Here is a 14,400-nt window from a genome sequence, read left to right as displayed (position 1 = left end):
CATACACTAAGCATGTATTTTAGCTAATCTCTCATACACTAAGCATGTATTTTAGCTAATCCCTCATACACTAAGCATGTATCTTAGCTAATCCCTCATACACTAAGCATGTATTTTAGCTAATCCCTCATACACTAAGCATGTATCTTAGCTAAACCCTCATACACTAAGTATGCAGCTTAGCGAAACCCTCATACACTAAGCATGTATCTTAGCTAATCCCTCATACACTAAACATGTATCTTAGCTAATCCCTCATACACTAAGCATGTATTTTAGCTAATCCCTCATACACTAAGCATGTATTTTAGCTAATCCCTCATACACTAAGTATGTATCTTAGCTAATCCCTCATACACTAAGCATGTATTTTAGCTAATCCCTCATACACTAAGTATGCAGCTTAGCTTATATATTATATAAACCCTTATACATTAAGTATGTATCTTAGCTAAACCCTTAACTATTAGTCATTCGGTCACTTGGCAGATACTCTGTCCGAATGATATTGGAATATCATTTCATTGGAGGAATTCACTCTATGTGACTAATTCATAATACAAGTCTTGTATGGCCAAGGCTCATGACGACTCTCCAGGGCAAACCAATGAAATACTGCCGATGAATCAGACAGGTGAAAGAACAAGACTTTGTATAAAGATTCTCCATGGAGGTTCAGTATTTTGTGATGTGCCAATTTACAGATTATTAGTCCCTGAACAGAGTAGCAAAAAAAGCCATCTGCCTTTTCATTTCTTCTGCCTTCGTTCTTCTTCTCCCCGCTGAAAGGGATGCAGCAGGTGCCGTCGCTTAACGTCCACAGAGGACGGGAGCGGGCGGGAAGGTCTGGTCGTGAATCACATCGGCGAATTTGCCCGGATGGTTGAACAAACGCGGGGGCCATTAGCTTGAGCAAGAGCCAGCTGCGGTCGTCCCTGATTAAAAGCTCACTTTCCAAGACATGCCGGCGATGCGGTTACCTCAACTCTCAGCGTAACACGAGAACGAGGGACCTCAGGGAGGCTCCAGCGGCACGTCTGGGCGTCCCATCGGGCCTTGTTGTCCAGCCCATGTTTCATTTCTACTCTACTTTTTTCTTGCTTGATTAATTTATTACCAAATAATTCACTTTCATTAAATTTACTCAGCGAAGCCTTGTACTTTCTACACTATCCTCTCTGTATCTTAGCTGGCAGGATGATAAAAATGGTCTTTCATAATACTGTATATGATTTTGTGTAATAGTGAATCAACATTTCGACCCGCTGCTGGTGAATGTGCTGGATATCAAGTGGAAACCTAAAAATAAAACAGATTTACCTGAACTGAAAGGTGAATACTGTGCCGCATATTTAAATTTGAAGGGAATGAAAACATTATTATCAGCTAAATTAAACCCACTGCGAATCCGAGAGGGCTAAATTGTATTTGGGCTATCAGAAGCTGTGCCTGTTCCCCTTGGTCTGCTTCTCCAAGGGGTAGGCGTTGGTTTTATCTTCCCAGCAACGAGCGGCAGCCTTTCCTCTCCGCGGGGGATCAGCATCAGTCATTGGGACCTTAAGATCTCCAACACTTCCAGAACATCGTCCTGCAGTGAAGGCCTAGCCTCGCAGATTCCTGGCCCTGTTAAATGTTCCTGCGATGTTCTTCTGATGTCAAATATGGACGAAGTGCAAAGCAAGGTGAGAAAACTACATGCATGTAGCCAAGGTCATGTGGTTTCTGTCAGTCGGGCCCCTAAGAGTACATTTCAGGGCCTGGCTGATTTTGATCGAATGCTGTAGTTCAAGGCTGCTCGAGAAATTTGTGCAGCACCTAGTGTGACCGAGTATCTACATTTCAATATTTCACCCGGGAAGGTGCCAGAACAAAGAAGATTTTTACGGGGGGGCATGGTTGGTAAGTTACCGGTGGGGGGGTGCTTAGGGTAGAAGTTCTCAAGGAGTGGGAGGGGTGGCAGTGAGAAGTTGTTGAGAAACAACACAAAGAAAGCGAAAGGCATGTCATGGATGCTTATAACACTCTTTATATTAATTGTTCTATTTAGCATCTTTGGGTGCTAATTTTTTTTTGGGGGGGGCCACTAGTCTAGGCCTCCCAGTGCCCATGCCCACTGGGCTGTAGGGTAGGTATTCCTGGCAGGGGCACTCAACCAGGATGGAAGTTTAGTTAGAAATGCCAGCTCACCTACTCACATGTATTTGAACTCAGAAGGTAAGCATGAGCATCCAGGGAGAACTTCGCCAGCTTGCGGGGGGGGGGGGGGGGGGGGGGGGAGATACAAACAAACTCCAGATATACACAGCGCCTGGGAGACAATCCAACCTACAAACCTGGAGGTGCGAGACTCCTCTGATACCCACTGAGTCACAGTGCCGCCCTAGCAACAGAGTTTGCAGCGGATGCGGTGAACGACTGACACGAGAGGCAAGCACCGACTGCAAAGAGCTGCATTTTACAAATGAAACTCTGCTAAACTCAACTAAAAAGGCAAAGGGTGCATAATTGTGAGCTTAACACAAAAGAGAGTAATGTTTCTATTATGCTAATAATCTATGTGCTTTGTCAAAAATGTAAAAAGTGCTGTGTGAGCGTTCTGCTCCTCAATTGTATGGCTTTTTTAATGTGGAGGTGTTTCGGGGGTCTGGAAAAGAATTTAGCCTGGTTGTTCGAGTGAAAACTGTCCTCAGGGCGTAAATTAATTTAAAGAACAATGCTGGAATCACTGGAAGCTTGTAGCTTTTGAAAAAGAAAGAGATAGATTTTAATTTTGTAAATAATATGACTTCCCTTCAGCTGTAGAAGCACGGGAATGTATTGATTAGTAAACGATCCAGTGGTTGGTGGGATTTACCGCAAGCTGTCAGTCACTGTCTGGTTTGACCCTATGGAAATCAACAAGGCAGCATGGGCAAAACTAATTGGTGAGTGACAGCTTGTGATAACTGATCCCTCCCATCGTTGAGCACTGAAGCCTGAAATAAACCAAGAAACTTGGGTCGGTACTGATTTCTGAAAGTGCCTTTACTTTTGAAACAACGGTCTCCCCTCTTTGAATATATATATACGCATAATCATTTCAGCACAGTGATGTAAAAAACGTTTTCCTCTGTGCTTCATTGTGGGCGTAAATAAACATAAAGACGCATTTAGAGTCTGCTGTTTTCTCTAGCAGACCCTTCGGTAAGCCTGTAGAGAGTGAGTGAGCCCAGAGGTCCTCACGGTGCATCTCTCATAATAGCCACAGCTCTCTGCCAAGTTAGCAAGCCACCGCCCCCCTCCCCCCGGGGCTCAGCCAATCACGAGGTCCTCACCCGATCACCAAAGCAGCTCTGGAAGACAGGTGTGATTTCCCACAACGCCTTTCATCTTGGTCTGATTTTTTTTTTTTTTTTGCGAAGGGCAGCTAGAATGTTGTCCTGCCTTACAGCCATTAAAAAGTTCTAGTAATAGTGGATTCTCATGTAAGACGTACAATCTCATTAGGAGTTCTTGAGGTGAATGATTGCAATTGAGGAGTTCCGGATGAGTACGGCTATCTTAGCTATTTTCTGGTGCAGAACACATATTCATTACCAAGACGTGCAAGAAATTCTCGCTAATTTTCTTGCACCAGTGACTTTGTTTTTTGTGGATATTTGTTTTGAACGCCACCGAATATCCATTTATGAAACTATTCAACCGCAACGAAAACGTCATTTGCATCCATAAACCAGCCCGCGTGGGCATAGACTTCAAGGCAGATCTGAGAAAGTACTTGGTTATATTTCGATTAGTGGAATAGCATTTCTGTGTTTAATTTAATGGCTAATTTAGTCGCTTAATTCAATCATAATCAGCGAGAAAGAATGCCTGTATTTATGCTGGAAAATGTTTAGGGAACAAGGATTATAAAAATACAGGCGCAGCACGAGAAACAGATATACAGTAATGCCTGTAAACTGCCACAACCCTCAGAGGACGGCTGCATAATGCAAGCAAGGGCTCCCGGCCGTAGCCGTTCTCCCTTGCGATTGAAGCATGGCTGTATTCCTCTGAAGGTAGATTAGCAAAGCGTCACCAGTGAACTACAGATGGCCTGGAGCTCAGTGCTGTCAAGACGCAAAAACACCCAGCAAGCCTGGCAAGTCAGCTGCCCACGTCAATCCCATATGCTAAGCCCCGCCCTCTCTGTGCACTGATTTGCCAGCTCAGGTGCCTGTCTCTTATCACTTTCTCATAAGAAGACACCATACTCCCGCAAACTCGAGCTTGCAATCCGGTGTCTCTGAGGTTATACATCCTCTTGGGAGGTTTTATAAACCTAGGGAACAATATTATGAATATGAGCAGAATGTGACCAAAAATGCGGTGACAAGCTCAGCTGAGGGGAAATTGAGTCAGCATAATTCTGCTTTTACCTAATTCAGTAAAATCTATTGAGGATGTTTTTGTTTTGTACTGTTACACTATACAGGATTTGTGCATCATTACTGTACTGTTTGGATGCCTCAGTGGCACAGTAATTAATATGGTTGCCTCAGTACTAAAATATTAACATATTAATATACTCTGCCCAGTCAGCTAACCGCACCAGTCTGGCAGAGGATTACCCACAGTGCCTCACTGCCAGCCCTAGAAAATACAAAACATAAACAAATTTGGCTTGTTTGGGGTTCAAATCTCCACCTTCTGGAATAACTTGTTTACTGACAGCCATCGAAAAGGGCTGGATGACACTTTATAAGAAGTGCCCAGCGATCGAGACTGACGTCCGAGTTTGTGCCTTATGTCCCGGGAAACGCAAATCCAGTATAAACCCTTGGATACTTTAGCGTGGAGTTTAAAGAATTTCCTTCAAAGACAACAGGAACGAAACCTTGCAGTTCCCTCCTCTGCTTTTCTGCCTTAGTTCCAGCAGCTTAAAGTAAAATTTTATAGCTTTCAAATGAACAGTTAAATATGGCGAATACGTTATGATACTTACAGTGTTTTATTTATAATAGCAAGTATTACACATTGTAATATACTTTTCAAAGTTATAATGCACTAATCTTCATAGTCACTCAATAATATTTAGGTCTTTCCTGAAGCGATGCAATTTATTTCCACCAGTGCCTGGTGCAACCAATGTAATTTATCATTATCACTGACTAAGTAATTTAAGCAAAACATTGTTACTTATACACCACTGGGAGACCATCAGCCCTTAACTGAAAAATATGCTGAATCATGCGTCAATGCTTAGCCTTGGAGAAGCGTAGCAATTAGCCAAAGTTCTGGGAATCTCTCAGTAAAGGTGATCTTCTCCGTACCGATTCCTTTCAAATTATTTAAGCGGAGTCTCTGACATTGCGTTGATCCCCCTGCACATTCCTTTAGCTTTGTGTACATCCTGTGTGTGTCTGTCTTTTTCTCGGTCCACATACCCAGCTAGGTTAGACCATCTTTGCTGCTTCCCCTGAAGGACCAGTGATTCACTGCTGTAGGTTTACATGAATATCTGCCATCCTGGTATAACGTTTATCGACCTAAAACCCCATTTGATGTTTTTGCTCCCTCTGCCTACCTCCCTACCCTCGCTTGTATTCTTACCCGTTGACTAAGAAATTATAAAGGTGATATTTTACTGTAACATATTTATCATAGTCCTTTAACTGCATATTTCTGATTTATTGCAACAATAAATGTGATTTTCCTGACAAGGATAATGCATACATACTGTATATGATAACAATCTTTCCGGTAAGAATAAAATGAGTTTATATCTAGATCATATTGAATAAAATGTGATTGTTCTGTTTTCTTTTCCACTATATGAAAGACATAAGTTCTCATGTATTCGGATAGTCAGCAATGTGTGTCCTGCAGGGTACAGTGTCAATGCGTTGTCACATTTTTATTGTTATTGTGCTAATTAACACATTAAAACATGCTTGCTAACAGTCTCCTTACCTAAGCTGGTCTGCTAAGCAAGCAGCCCCTGTCAAAGTTTGGACACTTAAGCTCATTGAAGGTTTTTTTTTTTTTTTTTTTTACTTTATTTTCCACATTTTAGAATAACGGTGAAGGTATAAAACTATGGAATAACATATGAGATTCTGTTGTGGTCAAACACATACAGTATATTGCATTTTAGAAGTTTAGGAGTTGTTTACTGTGTTTTGGGAGGTGTGTCCGAACTTTTGACTCGTACTGTAACTGTACAGATTTCTAAGAAATTGTGTGCAAATCTGGACAAGAGCATCGGCAGAATAAATGCAACATAGAGGAGAAAAATATGTTTACAGATAATAGCAGCACTCATTATGGATTACAGTACTGTATATCCCAATCCGGTCCTCAGGGATGCACAAACAGTCCACGTTTTTGCTCCCTCTGGAGAAAAAATGTGGACTGTCTGGCAGGGAGCTCAGAAGGAGCAAAAACATGGACCGTCTATGGGTCCCCGAGGACCTGATTGGGAAACACTACATTAATCCACTTTCTCACAGTTTTTTTTGCAGCCAAGGATAATTGCAGACGTGATTCCTGGGGGATCCTCTGCGACCTGATCCAGGGTAGCGAGTGGAAAGGTGTTAGCCAACTCCATGGCAACAGAGTGTTGATTGGATGCCTCAATGTCCCTTTAATTCCAGCGGCCCCCAAAACAAGATAAAATCTATGCTAAACCAATCTTAAACAATCACAGATGGGGCAATAATGTAAATTCCTCCTGAATATTCCTTTGTGAAGGCGGCTGCACATTTAATATTTAATAAAATAAAAAATTTATAACAATAACCCGAAGAAAGAGGTTAAAAAGCTTACCAGGTGTCCAGCCTTTCTAAGACTGGATTTATTGGCTAATGCATTTGAATATTATTTGCATATATTTTGTGTATTTTAAATGCATTGTTTAAGAATAGCGAGCTAGTATTGAAAATTGAAACTGAAAACCATTTATGTTGTCAAGGGTTTGCAGATCACTTTCATACTCCACATCTCCTCGGTGCTGATGTGTCACACAAATACTTCGGCTTTTTTGGAGACAGAGTGTGGCTATTACCAGAGGGTTATAGTAACTTCATACCCGCTGTCTCAGTTAGCCAGTCATCCTCCAGCTCTGCCTCTTCAGCACTCGGTGACCTCTGAGGTGAATAGAGGCCGCTATGTGGAGGACATCTCCACTGCCTCTTAAAGAAAATGAGGGTCTGCATCTCTATCGACATGAAAAGATAACCGCGCTGTCTGCTGGATAATGCTTGTGGTTGCTCGGCGCTAAAGCATCTTTACGCAGGACAGATGCAGAAGACCGTCTCTGGAATGAGCTCAAGATGTCTGTAAGCTCGCGGGAGTTTTCATTATACACAAAGAAAATGTTCTGAGGGCAGAAGGGAAAAAATAATTGGTTCAGAGAGTTGACCAATCAGATTGTAGAGGAGGTGGGTACAAGCAACTAGAGGAGACGGGACCAACCAATCAGATGCCTTAGTCCTGCCTCCTCTATGACCATACAAATAATATGAGTATGGATGTCAATATTTTTGCCTACGTTTTTAAAACATATTAAAAACTCATATCCTCCTTACATGTTGTACGTGTCTATTTGTATATTTCTAAAAGCCAAAGAATTTACCTGCTGACTTTGAGGGGAAACAAAGTACCATTGGATCCCAATCTATTTACATTTCAGTGAGAGTATCCAGAGAGCCCCATAGATATTGTTCAAAGCTGCTCGGTTTATGAATCCGTTTTTAGATCAGGTCTGTGTGTTTCTCTACTGGCCATCTCCTGCCGTGTTTTCAAATGCTTTCAATTGCTCTCCCTGCTTAATAGAGGCCTGTTTTCTGTTAAATACATATCTCCCCCATAGCATCTGTTTCATTCCCTAGTTTCCTGTAAATTACAAACGAATGCGACAGCTCTGGTGATATTACTCACTGCTCAGTGTCGTGCTGTTGTTAGATTCGGGCACATATTTCAGAGGCGAAAATGTCTAAAGATGGAGGGTGGAGCAGCTATCAAGCTGTCTGCAGATAGGGGGTGTAGCCCAGGACAAAGAAGGAAGGGAGTCAGTCTTCTTGGAGCAGTTGAAGTTGAGGGCGAAACAGCACATTATCCTAAGTTTAAACCACTACCTGCATTAGACGCGATCGTCCCACATCTAGCAAGCAGTCGTTCAGACTCTACTTAGATGGAAGGCTGGGATGAGGGGAATTATGGAAAAGGAAAGTCATCATCTTTTCCATTTCCAGGGTGATCCGCACATCTAGGACCATCGACATTGTAGCACCAACCACTTTCGTTTATGGAACATGTAATTTTAAAAGTGGATATAACACATTCGAGGCTGGACAAAAGAATTATGTTCAATAGTGAAGCATTTCCCTCTTCGGAGTTACATCACATGCTCGAAAGACGTACTGGAGACCTTCAGGCATTGATCTAGCACTGATGTGATTAGCGTCTATCTTTCTTGAGAGTATATTGAATTGGCCGCCCGCCCCGAATTTCAATCCATGAAAAGTTTACTTTCCCCTTGTAGGATTACTCGTATTCCGCACAGGTGAGCTGCTATCCCCCGTGCATCAGCAGATCTCGAACTATAGCATTAGAGCAAAGATGTGGAAGAGAGTATGACTTCAGCGAGATTTTTTCCCATCATTTAAAATACATTCGCAGTTATCAGTTGAAAGCTCCGTTATGAATCTGACATGAAGACCTTGTCTTTAAAATAAAACGCTGACGGAATCATTTATTTTTCATCCTAGGTCATACTTCTGATAAATTAAGTTCAGTTTCGCAGAGGTTAAAAGAGCAGTTAACTAATTTAATTCTTTATCAAGAAGGCACCGTTATAATCGACTGTGTCTACGTTGTTTTCCTCATTTATTGCACGAAAAAAAAAAATGTCTTTATATGTGAATCCTGCTGCTATTTATCGGGGTTAATTTCAGTTCAGCTGAAATCTTTATAAACAGTGGATCCCGGCAGAGTCTGTCAGGTACATTTTGTGCTGAATTCTCCAGCAGGGTAATAAATGCATTCCCAGCTGTGTCTGTTTGGCTGGTGTAAGAAGCACCAGCGTAGCCTCTGACTGGCGACCCCTAACATCTGTCGGGTTTTCGTTTACTCTTGCATCTAACCGAATAGCGGTGTTTATTTCACAAGAATCTCAGCCATGCCTTATTTCTCGCAAATTAGATAATTATTACATTTTCATGCTGTCTTGCACCAAAGGATATTTGGGAATATATAAATGAAAAATCTATAAGGGGTGTCTTTGCAAACTGAGACCAAACAACGGTACTGTGCTTCCGTCCTCTCTGACATGGCTTCCCCAGACTAATTGGATAGTCTTGCAGAGAACACGAAATGCAATATGCTTAGGATAGTGTTTTCCAATCCGGTCCTTGAGGACACACACAGACAGTCCGGGTTTTTGCTCCCTACTGGGAGCTGAGCGGGGGCAACGATGCGGACTGTCTCTCAGGGAGCTCGGAGGGAGCAAAAACATGAACCGACTCTGGGTCCCCGTGGACCGGATTGGGAAACATTGTGTTAAAAGGCACCAGTGAGTTAGATGAATCACTGGCCAAGCCTGGGTGTCTCTGTGCTCCTCATCCATAACCTGTCCCAGTGGGAAAGGCAATACCGCCCCAGTGAGAGCTAGTACCTACTGCAGCTTCAGCCATCAGACGAGTTAAACAGACACCATAATCTCTGCGGTGCTCCCCGTCCATTAATGTGCCTCCTGTCCCCAGGATGTGTCATAAAAACGCCTTGTTATGCCAGTCGGGGATGTCGTAGCACTCTCACACTCTGTTTATTTTATTCATGGTGGACATAATTGCCAGAGGATGATGTGTATTTACATGCTGACACTTAGTGGGTTTTGCAAATCGTGGATGTACACACTCTTGTGACCAGAAAATCCGTGAATGTTTTCCTGTGGTAGGAAATTGGATTTTGCAGCGCTATCCCTGTGACCCTGTCCAGGATGGATAGATGTGAAGATGGATAGACTATTATCTATTTTCTCTTATCATCATGCTTTTTTTTTGCCATGCAGTACATAGTATATTATACGTAATGCATAAATGATGAAAAAAATTAAAGCTATTTGTCGGTCAGTTTTGCTCGAATGTGGTGCTGAGGTAGTGTGAGCTGTTCCTCTCTCAGTGGGTGGAGATGCTGGAGAGCTGTGACGTGCAGCAAACGCATGCAGGTCACTTGAGCTCCTGTGCCTACTTGCCTCGCTTGATTACAGCTTTGCCACCATATATGAGCGAATTCTACCACCTGCCTGCTGAGGTTTCCTCACACCTGCATGAACTTTCGTTTAACATCACGTCGGAAATGTGGTCCATTCGTGGAAAAATGGTCAATAGTTGATTCCACATACCGTTCCTACTCGTCATTCATTAATTACCATTGGAATTATTATTATTACTATCTATCTACAAAATAAAAAAATAACAAGTATCCCCCACAGTGCAAAAACATGCCGAGGTGAGCAGGAGTTACCAAATTTCCCATAGGTGTGTATGTGTGAGTGAGTGGTGTGTGAGTGAGCGGTGTGTGAGTGAATGGTGTGTGAGTGAGTGGTGTGTGAGTAAATGGTGTGTGAATGAATGGTGTGTGAGTGAGTGGTGTGTGAGTGAGTGGTGTGTGAGTAAATGGTGTGTGAGTGAGTGGTGTGTGAGTGAGTGGTGTGTGAGTGAGTGGTGTGTGAGTAAATGGTGTGTGAGTGAGTGGTGTGTGAGTGAGTGGCGTGTGAGTGAGTGGCGTGTGAGTGAGTGGTGTGTGAGTGATTGGTGTGTGAGTGAGTGGTGTGTGAGTAAATGGTGTGTGAGTGAGTGGTGTGTGAGTGAATGGTGTGTGAGTGAGTGGTGTGTGAGTGAGTGGTGTGTGAGTGAATGGTGTGTGAGTGAGTGGTGTGTGAGTGAGTGGTGTGTGAGTAAATGGTGTGTGAGTGAGTGGTGTGTGAGTGAGTGGTGTGTGAGTGAATGGTGTGTGAGTGAGTGGTGTGTGAGTGAGTGGTGTGTGAGTGAATGGTGTGTGAGTGAGTGGTGTGTGAGTGAGTAGTGTGTGAGTGAGTGGTGTGTGAGTGTGCCCTGTGATGGGTTGGGGCCCCATCCTCGGTTATTCCCCACGTTGTTCCTATAGCTTCTGGGATTGGCTCCGGACCCCCGCAACCCTGCATAGTACAGGTAGGTATAAAGAATGAGTGGATGAATGAATGAATGAATGAATGGATGGATGGATGGATGGATGGATGGATGGATGGATGGATGGATGGATGGATGGATGGACAAAAGAACGATTTATAATAGCTTATATATAAATATTTAGACATATAGAAATGACTGAGACCAAATGACAAAGACCAAGATCGGGCAGAGCTGTGATGAAGAATGAGCCATTGATCAACACCTTGTATACATATCCAGGCATACATAGCTGTATATGAAATTATAGGATATGAAACCACAAATCATTTGTTTATCATACATTCTCAAAATGTGACATTAATCAATTTATTTTTCCAGCCAATACGGTCTCTTACCAACAGAAATTCAGTCATTCGAAAACATTACAGTGAAATATGAACACTAAAAATGAGAAAACCTAATTTCCCCTTCAAAAAATACTCATAACGATGTTAGCAGGCTTTTAAGGGGCTATAAATTCGTAAGAATGATGTTTCGGTGCCCGAGATGGCAGAGACGCAGAGTGGGATAATCATTTCCTACTGGGAGAGGTTCAGCAGACCCTTGTTAGCAGATCTCCATCCGCCTGGTGCATCTCGCAGTGGGGGCACCATTCGCTACCGGAAAGCCCCCAGGGCACGTCCAGTGCCGTGAACAAAAGCAGGTCCTCTTTAACTTGTCTAAAATATAACTTGAAGACTAAATGAAACTGAAAATGGTGCAGTTTGTTTACTTTGCAGATGCTTCATCCAAAGCGGTAATCATTTTGAAAAAGCAGGGTTGGACAATTCCTGTAACAGCGATCTCCAGCTCCGGTCCTACAGAACTACCATCCAGTAGGTTTTCTATCCTACCTGGGATTTACTTGAGAACAGCTGTGGCTCATCAGAAGCCAGGGAGGACAGAAAACCTACTGGGTAGTAAGGCTCCTGAACCGAAGCTGGAGATCACTGCTCTGCAGCGATTGAGGTTAAGGACTGTGCTCAAGGGCCTAATAGAAAAATTGCTTTAGGAATTCCAGGGTTTGAACAAATGACCTCCTGGTTACTCCCATAGTGTCCCAACCCACTGAGCCGCTCGCCATCCCCCATGTTAAAAAAAGTTCTACCAAGCAATATCTCCAGCATGAGAGCTACAGCAGTATTTGTAACGGGTGTTTGTAATCAGAATTTAATCAGCGGAGACATGAACAGCCATATGATCTATGCTATTTGGCTGTGGTAATGTGGGGCTCATTAAAAATTATGCGCGTAATATGAGCTCATTATTCAGTAAGTTCAGCCTTGTGCACCGTGTCACCACATTCTTCAAGATATTGTAGATTCTGGAAATGTAACACCCGCTTGGTCCACCCCCCCTAATGAGACCGTGCCTTACAGTCATCATTCTTCTATTCTGCGTTTTTCAAGTTTTTGTGCTTTTTAAACCCTTTGAGAAACAAAGTCTCCCTATTCAGCCTTTTAACTATGCATTTCGAATCTTGCCTACTCTGGATTTGCACCTATTCGAAACAGAGTTCTTTTTGCATATTAATGAGCAAAGAAATTTAAATGCCACCTGTGCCCAGTTCAGGTACATGTGCGAGTGTGTGAGTCATTAATTACTCGTTTGGATATCAGAGAGGACGAGCGTGGGCATTATCGATGACTTTGTGCTCTTGCGTGTCTAGCACAGGTCCAACGTGTTGTAGCGCCTAACAATTTCCATGTGACACCCTATACTTACGTTCCGGCTTGACATTTGCAAATGCGTCCGTATTTCCGCACGACTCGTTTTTATCGATTTATTTTTTAATAAGCTCTGGGTGTTTTTGCATTTCTTTTTGCCATTTTTTTTTCTTTTTTAAGATCTTATTTTAGATTTACCTGGGGAAGGAAGAATTCTGCTCCTTCTGCCCAGCGGGGGAGATGCCTCTGATGCGTTATGTATCGTTGCCGTACACTCCATCACACATCCGGAAAATAAGAAAAGTAAAATTGAATAAGACAGACAGGCCAACTCTGTCAATCTTAAATGGGCTGTGGGTATAATGTCGATAATAGAGAACTTTCATCAAAACGAGGGAAAACGTAACAAGAGCAAGACTTGCAACCTCACCTGAAAGGCTGCTCTCTCACATTACAAATGTGCTCAGTTAAGATCTTCCTACACTTTAATTTTTATAAATAGTGTCTTTGAATCATTTATAGCAATTTCACTCATTTCATTTGTCTCCTGAGCTTTTCAGAGGAAATGATTTATTGACGGTGTCACTCCCGAGTAAGAATTCTCAATAACCAGTTAAATCTGACGGAGAGACTGACTGATATAAATTGCATATTTTGTAAAATTAATTTAGCTTATTTTTATCAGTTTTGTTGAAATGCCAATATCTGTTGTTAAAATTAGTGGGTAGATTTTCTCATTTCTGCTGACATGAATGTTGAAATTAAAATGCATTCGGTACAACGCAATCTAAAGTATTGAAGTATTGCTTATTAAATCCGGACTGCCTCGACTAATTTACCCATCTGTGGTATTTGATCTACAAATGGATAATCAGCTCTATCAAGCTGTACCACCACAGTGTAGATCCGCAGCGGCGTGGGAATCGATTGCATTTCAAAGCAAAGGCACATATCATGGTAAATGAGAGCATTTACAGAAGAACTCCGAGAATCTTTTACAAGGACGTCTTTAGCTCTTTAATTGAGGGCTGCCTATTTCAGTAACATTCCATCCATGCAATTAAACATTTCCCCAAAAAATACATTTTGGCTCATGACACTGTGCTATTTCATCCTGCAAGGGCACTCTTCACCTTGATCTTCTAAGCGCTCCTCCACATCTACTTTTAAAGCCCCAGAGGTCTTCAGATGTCCCTTTCAGCAATCTCTGTCCTCAGACTGACTCAACGCATTGCACGGAGTAACGTATGAAGCATTCACCGATGGAACGCCGCATAGCACATTGTATCGCACAAAATCGCTGAGTGATTGATAGCTAAGGACTGCAGTTTACAGCAGGACTAACGCGGGTTTTCTTCAGCTTGACGTGAGCCTAAATTACTGTCGTCGTTATTTCGGCATATGCATATGTTTGCAGGATGGAAACGAAAGGTTTTAAGATCTTATAACAATGTGTAATCTTTCAACGGACACTCCGAAGCATTGCTTCGTCCAATCTTCACACTAGAAATATTTACCAAACGTTACAATTAAGATATGGAAGCATTCAAAGTGAGGGC

The sequence above is a fragment of the Brienomyrus brachyistius genome, chromosome 25 (genome assembly GCF_023856365.1).
Source record: "Brienomyrus brachyistius isolate T26 chromosome 25, BBRACH_0.4, whole genome shotgun sequence".
Classification (NCBI taxonomy): Eukaryota; Metazoa; Chordata; class Actinopteri; order Osteoglossiformes; family Mormyridae; genus Brienomyrus; species Brienomyrus brachyistius.
The sequence above is the reverse complement of the archived record's forward strand: the minus strand, read 5'-3'. Positions refer to the sequence as shown.